Source organism: Bison bison, unplaced genomic scaffold (assembly GCF_000754665.1).
Source record: "Bison bison bison isolate TAMUID 2011002044 unplaced genomic scaffold, Bison_UMD1.0 scf7180017864063, whole genome shotgun sequence".
In the NCBI taxonomy this organism is placed as follows: domain Eukaryota; kingdom Metazoa; phylum Chordata; class Mammalia; order Artiodactyla; family Bovidae; genus Bison; species Bison bison.
In genome coordinates, this window is record NW_011494635.1 from 9,212,353 (window position 1) to 9,221,199 (window position 8,847).

An 8,847-nucleotide genomic window follows, 5' to 3' on the forward strand; every position below is an offset into this window, starting at 1 on the left:
TCAAAAGATTTTATTTATAGTGATTAGCACTGGAAGGAATCTTCAAAGTTACCTGAATCAACTTCCTTGATTCACAAGACTGGGTAGAGGGTCACTCAGACCCTCCTTGAACACCTCCAGGGAGACAGAGCTTATCCCTTCATGGAACTGGTAGCCCTTGACAAATTCTGACCACATCATCTGCTCCACTAGGAAATCACTAATCAATCAGATCAGATCAGATCAGATCAGTCGCTCAGTCGTGTCCGACTCTTTGCGACCCCATGAATCGCAGCACGCCAGGCCTCCCTGTCCATCACCAACTCCCGGAGTTCACTCAGACTCACATCCATCGAGTCAGTGATGCCATCCAGCCATCTCATCTTCTGTCGTCCCCTTCTCCTCTTGCCCCCAATCCCTCCCAGCATCAGAGTCTTTTCCAATGAGTCAACTCTTGGCATGAGGTGGCCAAAGTACTGGAGTTTCAGCTTTAGCATCATTCCTTCCAAAGAAATCCCAGGGCTGATCTCCTTCAGAATGGACTGGTTGGATCTCCTTGCAGTCCAAGGGACTCTCAAGAGTCTTCTCCAACACCACAGTTCAAAAGCATCAATTCTTCGGTGCTCAGCCTTCTTCACAGTCCAACTCTCAATATTGCTCTATAAAGTAAAAGTAGGAAGAGCATAGTTGCCAGTGTATGTAAGTATATAAAACTCAACAAAGGCACAGAGAAATAAGATATTCTGGATGACACTACTCAAAACCGCACACCATAATGAGTTGGCAGGGTCAGAATAAAGAACTTTTATGGACACTTGCCTGGAAGAAAGCAGTGGATGTTGGAATTACTGTTGAAAAAGAAAAGTAAAGGGATACTAGAAATGATGTCAAATTGAAGTTTTCAGTTAGCTTGTCGAAAAAAAAGTGCCACCTGGCCTGTAAAATTCAGGGCACCAATATCATGAGAGTAAGGTAAAAATGGAATTTGACAAAATACATTTGGGAAGAGGGATGTAAGGAAGGGCCACCCACCCCAGTGTGAGCAAGCAGGCTAGGCCTCACTTTCTACTCTGCTGGTTCTCAATTTCCTCATCAGTATAGTGAGCAACTTGTTGAAGATCTTGCTACTATCTTATCAGTTCAGTTCAGTCACTCAGTCATGTCTGACTCTGCCATCCCATGGACTGCAGCACACAGGCTTCCCTGTCCACCACCAACTCTCAGAGCTTGCTCAAACTCATGTTCATTGAGTTGGTGATGCCATCCAACCATCTTATCCTCTGTTGTTCCTTTCTCCTCTTGCCTTCAATCTTTCCCAGCATCAGGATATTTTCCAATGAATCAGTTCTTTGCATCAGGTGGCCAAAGCATTGGAGCTTCAGCTTCAGCATTAGTCCTTCCAATGAATACGAAGGACTGATTTCCTTTAGGACTGACTGGTTTGATCGCCTCTCAAGAGTCTTATCCAACACCACAGTTCAAAAGCATCACTTCTTTGGTGCTCAGGTTTCTTTATGGTTCAACTTTCACATCCATACATGACTACTGGAAAAACATAGTGAACTTTAATTTTATTTTATATTATTTAGAGCAAAAATTACTATTTTCTCCCTAAATCTGATACAGCTGTTTCAATTTTCACCCTTCTGTATGAAGGAACATTTCCTTTAGTCCTGTTTTCTAGGAGTCTCTGGGTGTCATTAGAAGATCCAGAAAAGGATGCTTCTTCAAAACATTTTGGTCTCTTTCATATGTCCATGGTTCAGGCCACCTTGAAGAGGCAACTTGGCCATTCTTTAACTATAATTAGGGAGAGGGTTTTTTAGATAAATGAGAATCTGGGCTCTACGAGTCCCTGACTACCTTATCTGAGGGTCCAGCTAGCTACCCACTGCAAGTAGAGGGACAAGAAGAAGGCTTTGCTCTCTGCCATTCCCAGAGCTCAGTCCCAGCAACGGAAGCCTCTTTCACTAGGCCCATTTATACCCTTCCTGGACTTGCCTGGTGGTCCAGTGGCTAAGACTCATGCTCTCAAAGTGGGGGGCCTGGGCTCAGCCCCAGTCAGGGAACTAGATCTTACATGTTACAACTAAGATCTGGTGCAGCCAATAAATACTAAGAAATAAATAAAAATAAATACACCCCTCTCAACTTTTGATTTCTCCCTCCACATCGTATACTGAATCCATTGCCTTCATAAATCCTTAGTTTTTCCATCACATGAGCCTTGGGTAAAGGATGGCTTCTGGGCAGCTAAAAATTTCAGCTTTTGTTTATTTTTGGCTGAATGCTGGACATGGCATTTGTAAAGTATTTGTTGAAATAATTTGATGTCAAAAATAATGTTACTTTCCTCTGAAGAGGATTTGATTTCCCTTTGCAAAGGACCTTGGGGAACTAGCAATCCAAGTTCACATTAATTCACATTAATTCAAATGCTGGGCTCTTTACAAGGCAACTGGATTTTACAGTTAGGAGTTGATGATCTGAGCCACAGCCAGCTCCTTACCTTGATTTTGCTGACTGTATAGAGCTTCTCCATTTTTGGCTGCAAAGAATATAATCAATCTGATATTGGTATTGACCATCTGGCGATGTCCATGTGTACAGTCTTCTCTCGTGTTGTTGGAAGAGGGTGTTTGCAATGACCAGTGCCTTCTCTTGGCAAAACTCTGTTAGCCTTTGCCCTGATTCATTTTGTACTCCAAGGCCAAATTTATCTGTTACTCCAGGTATCTCTTGACTTTCTACTTTTGCATTCCAGTCCCCTATAAAGAAAACGACATCTTTTTTTGGTGGTCATTCTAGAAGGTCTTGTAGGTCTTCTCAGAACCGTTCAACTCCAGCTTTTTCAGCATTACTGGTTGGGGAATAGACTTGGATTACTGTGATACTGAATGGTTTGCCTTGGAAACAAATAGAGGTCATTCTCTTATTTTTGAGATTGCACCCAAGTAGCGCATTTCGGACTGTTTTGTTGACATGAGTGCTACTCCATTTCTTCTAAGGGGTTCTTGCCCACAGTGGTAGATATAATGGTCATCTGAATTAAATTTGCCCGTTCTGGTCCATTTTAGTTCACTGATTCCTAAAATGTCAATGTTCACTCTTGCCATCTCCTGTTTGACCACTTCCAATTGTTAGCTTACAGTCAAAGATGTCAGATCCATGATCTCCGAAGAAGAATATTTAGCTTCAGGACCAGGGACCAGGCTTGATCACTCAAGAGCTTTTGTGTAGCAGAGTTTTATTAAAGTGAAAAAGGGACAAAGAAAGTTTCTGTCATAGACATCAGAAGGGGGACAGACAGTGCCCCACTAGCTAGTCTTTAGCAATGGAATTATATACATTTAAAATTAGTTATTAGAGTAAATCAAAAGAATGTCTCAAGATTGTAAAAATTTTATGAGATCCACTTCCACAATTTACATTTTAGGATAACAGGATTAGAACTTAACAATAGAAAGATCCTACCAGACCCATTCCTATAGTATACATTCTAAGATATCAGAATTAGTCAGAAGGTTTTCAGGAAGGAGAAACTGTCCTCAAGCAGGATAAACTGTTTTTATATAATCCCTAGTACAGAGTTTAAACTGAGTTGTTTCTTGTGTAAACATCAGTTCTGGGCTTAAGGAAAAAAAAAACATTTTATGTGATTAAAACTAAGGAATGTAGAAAAAAAAAGTTTGCCCTTTCCTCCTGTGGCCACAGGACTGGAAAAGGTCAGTTTTCATTTCAATCCCAAAGAAAGGCAATGCCAAAGAATATTCAAACTACTGCATAATTGCACACACTAGCAAAGTGATGCTCAAAATTCTCCAAGCTAGGCTTCAACAGTACGTGAACCATGAACTTCCAGATGTTCAACTTGTATTTAGAAAAGGCAGAGGAACCAGAGATCAAATTGCCAACATCTGTTGGGTTACTGAAAAAGCAAGAGAGTTCCAGAAAAACACCTATTTCTGCTTTATTGACTATTCCAAAGCCTTTGACTGTGTGGATCATCACAAACTGTGGAAAATTCTTCAAGAGATGGGAATACCAGATCACCTTACCTGCTTCCTGAGAAATCTGTATGCAGGTCAAGAAGCAACAGTTAGAACCAGAAATGGATCAACACGAGCTTTTCTGGTGGCTCAGATGGTAAAAGCATCTGCCTGCAATGCGGGAGACCTGGGTTCAATCCCTGGGTCAGGAAGATCTCCTGGAGAAGGAAATGGCAACCCACTCCAGTACTCTTGCCTGGTAAATTCCATGGATGGAGGAGCCTGGTGGGCTACAGTCCATGGGGTTGCAAAGAGTCAGACATGAATAATGACTTCACTATGGATCAACAGACTGGTTCCAAAGGAGTACATAAAGGCTATATATTGTCACCTTGCTTATTTAACTTACATGTGGAGTGAAATGCCAGGCTGGATGAAGTACAAGCTGGAATCAAGATTGCCAGGAGAAATATCAATAACCTCAGACTCACAGATGACACCACCCTTATGGCAGAAAGTAAAGAAGAATTAAAGAGTTTCTTGATGAAGATGAAAGAGGAGACTGAAAAAGCTGACTTAAAACTCAGCATTAAGTAAACTAAGATCATGGCATCCTGTCCCAACACTTCATGGCAAATAGATGGGCAAACAATGGAAACAGTGACGAATTTTCTTGGGCTCCAAAATCACTGAAGATGGTGACTGCAGCCATGAAATTAAAAGATGCTTGCTCCTTGGAAGAAAAGCTTATGACCAACCTAGACAGCATATTAAAAAGCAGAGATGTTACTTTGCCAACAAACGTCCATATAGTCAAAGCTATGATTTTTCCAGTAGTCATGTATGGATGTGAGAGTTGGACCATAAAGAAAGCTGAGTGCCGAAGAATTGATGCTTTTGAATTGTGGTGTTGGAGAAGACTCTTGAGATTCCCTTAGACTGCAAAGACATCAAGCCAGTCAATCCTAAAGGAAATCAGTCCTTTATATTCATTGGAAGGACTGGTGCTGAAGTTGAAGCTCCAATACTTTGGCCACCTGATGCGAAGAACTGATACTTTTGAAAGGACCCTGATGCTGAGAAAAATTGACAACAGGAGGAAAAGGGGATGACAGAGGATGAGATGGTTGGATGGCATCACCTACTTTACAGACATGAGTTTGAGCAAGCTGCGGGAGTTGGTGATAGACAGGGAAGCCTGGCATGCTGCAGTCCTGGGGTTGCAAAATGTCGGACTAAGTAACTGAACTGAACTTACAAACCAACATGCATGCATGCTAAGTCATTTCAGTCATGTTTGACTCTTTGTGATCCTGTGGACTGTATCTGCCAGGTTCCTCTGTCCATGGGATTCTCCAGGCAAGAATACTGGAGTGGGTTGTCATGCCCTCCTCTAAGGGATATTCCTGACCCAGGAGTCGAACTTGCATCTCTTATGACTCCTACATTGGCAGGAGTGTTCTTTACCACTAGTGCTATCTGGAGATATTTAACAGAAATAGTTAAATATTTTAACAATTGATATAGGTGTACAGACATCTCCCATATGAATGGTTCTAATACTTAGAAAGTTTCAGCTTTTGTTAACGTGGTTATGTTTAGGATTTGAGACAACAATTGTTTATTATCTCTCATGGTTTCAGCTGAGTGATTCAGGAATTCAGAAAGAGCTCAGCCAGGAGGTTCAAATTCAAGGTCTCTCATGATGTTGCAGTCAGATGTCAGATGGCAAGTTGATGCTGGTCATTGCAGGAGACCTTCCTTCGTTTCCATATGTGTCCCTCTAGAGACTGGCTTGAGTGAAATCACAGGGTAGTGGGTGGATTCCCCAGAAAGAGTGATCCATGAGAAAACTGCAGTGCCTTTTGTGACCTAGCCCCAAAATTCATACGCCGTCACCTTTCCCTTATTCTTTTGGTCAGCCAGGGCCAGCCCTCATTCAATATGAGGAAGTAACACGGCTGTGAATGCCAAGAGGCATGGACCATTGGAGGCTGCTGTGGAGAGTGACCACCACATACAGAAGGTAGGACTCAAATTCAAACCTGTCTATGGCAAAGCCCTTGTACCTCCTCATACTGCCCTTACCAAGCAGCCTCTTCGACTTTTGGGGTCCTTCTGAAATAGATATCACTTTAAGCCTGCATCTTCATGCAGCAGATACATGGATTATATTAACCAGGTTGTGACAGAGGCAGAGAAGCCAGGTACTTGGGCAAGGTATAAAGTAAGAGACATGGGGGAAACTGAGAAGAGGATGGGTCCAAGAAGAAAAACTGGGAGGGTCCAATTAACTGCTGCCCACTGTGCATCTTGCTTCTGGCGTCAGCTATCAGAAAGTCTCTGTGGGTAAATCTCTGAACACTATTTTAGACTAGTAAACAATCCTACAAAGCTCCCACTTACAGGTTTGGATTTCCTTAGGTAGTGCCATCTTTTTGGAATAGAAACTGACTTGTTCCTGACCAGAAAGCCTTCAACCTACTGGGTTTAACCAAAGCCTCAAGAAATAATCCAAAGCACAGTGATAACTCCGGGATTTGCAGAACAGAGCCTCGGTTGAAAACCCTGCAGGGAGTGGCTTGATGTTTTTCTAATTTTCTCCTGATTTATTCTACATTGATATCTAATAAGTATTTCTTTGGGGGTATCTCAATGCTCACTAGTTAAACTCTGAAAATTGAAGCCTTGTAGCTTTCATGGGAAATAACCACTGACTCTCTGTGATGAGATACACAAATATTATTCTAAGTTCTAATGACAATGACCACTGAAATAATTTTTCACAATATATAATTTCCATTATTTTGAAAAGCGGGCCTTAAGTCAGGGTCTTGCAAGAGCAGCTGTTTCCTCGGAGGTCTTAGCTTTCATCAGTAAGCTTTTCTTCTTCACACTTCCTTCCCTTCATACTCATTTATACATCCTCTCTTCATTTCTTCCTTTTTTGTTGTTGATGCTAACATTGCCAGTAAGCGAGATCTTAGGATTCGTTGCTCAACAAGTAAATAATTATTGTTTACCTGCTTGTATCATTATTTTCAAGGTATTTTCACAAATATGTCATTTAATGCACATTATATTTTAATAAAGTAGATAGGACAGACTTCATCCCCATTTTATGGTTGAGGAAAACAAATCCCTATAGATCTGAGGCATTGTAGGGCTGCTCAGACTCAGCAGGTCCTCCACCCCCACAGAAAGTTTCCCTCCTTTAGGATTGGCCTGCCTAACTTGGGCCTGGGAAACCTAAGACACTTTATGAACATGTCTTCATCTATGGAAAGTTGTGCTAGGAAAAAAAAAAGGAAACCAAGAGGTGCTCTGAGGAGTTGGTGGACTCTCTTCCAAAAATTACTTTAGGGAGTTCCCACATGGTCTAGTGGTTAGGATTCAGTGCTTTCACAGCCATGGCCCAGGTTCAGTTCCTGGTCAGGGAACTGAGATCCTGCAAGCCCCATGGCACAGTCAATAAAAAATTATTTTTTTTAAGCTATAAATATATTTATTACTTCCATTGCACTACCCTGAGTATCAGTTCATTAAAATTTCTTTTGGAAAGAAAAAAATGGAACTTCTTTTGCCACTGTTGACAGCTGTAATCTGAATTTTTATACCAAATACTGTAAAAAATTTAATTTCCAAGATAAAGACCAACAGCAGTATACTTACACTGAAAAAGAAAGAAAATTTTAAAGTAACATTAAAGAAAGCACACAACAAATTTAGGGGGCGCTTATGGAGGAGCCTGGTAGGCTGCAGTCCATGGGGTCGCTGGGAGTCGGACATGACTGAGCGACTTCACTTTCACTTTCCACTTTCATGCATTGGAGAAGGAAATAGCAACCCACTCCAGTGTTCTTGCCTGGAGAATCCCACGGAGAAGCCTAGTGGGCTTCAGTCCATGGGGTCGCACAGAGTCAGACACGACTGAAGCAACTTAGTAGGAGTAGTTGTAGTAAAAGCAAACTGTCCCTCAAAATTACTTTCTTAAATAAGTCCACCTATGAATTTTAAATATAAAGTAAATTAATCAGTTCAGTTCAATTCAGTCGCTCAGTCATGTCCAACTCTTTGTGACCCCACGAACCACAGCACGCCAGGCCTCCCTGTCTGTCACCAACTCCCAGAGTTTACCCAAACTCAGGTCCATCAAGTTGGTGGTGCCATCCAACCATCTCATCCTCTGTCTTCCACTTCTCCTCCTGCCTTCAATCTTTCCCAGCATCAGGGTCTTTTCCAATGAGTCAACTCTTCGCATCAGGTGGCCAAAGTATTGGAGTTTCAGCTTCAACATCAGTCCTTCCAATGAACACCCAGGACTGATCTCCTTTAGGATAGATTGGTTGGATCTCCTTGCAGTCCAAGGGACTCTCAAGAGTCTTCTCCAATACCACAGTTCAAAAGCATCAGTTCTTCGGCACTCAGCTTTCTTTATAGTCCAACTCTCATAAATTAATGCTGAAGACTAAAACTGGAGATTTATAGTAACTGGAACACTTTCAATAGATTATTACAGTCATTTATTGCAAAGTTTCAAAGAAAATATCAAGCTTAGTAATGTTCTGTTTGCTTGTATAAATAGTGACAACCAAAACTGATATCAAGTAGCATAGTTTTCAAATGTGAACATTTATTATTACAAAATAACTGGTTTGCTAAAAAAAATTTAAATAACTTAATACAAATACAGGTCAAAATAATTATAAACTGTGATTCTTTTGAGTGTAAACTAGTGGTTACCCAAAGAAGAAATAAGACCTCCTTGAGTCCTCAGTTGCTAAGTCATTTCTGACTCTTTTATTGCCCCTTGGACTGCAGCCTGCCAGGCTCCTCTGTCCATGGGATTTTCTAGGCAAGAATACTGGAGGGGTTTGCC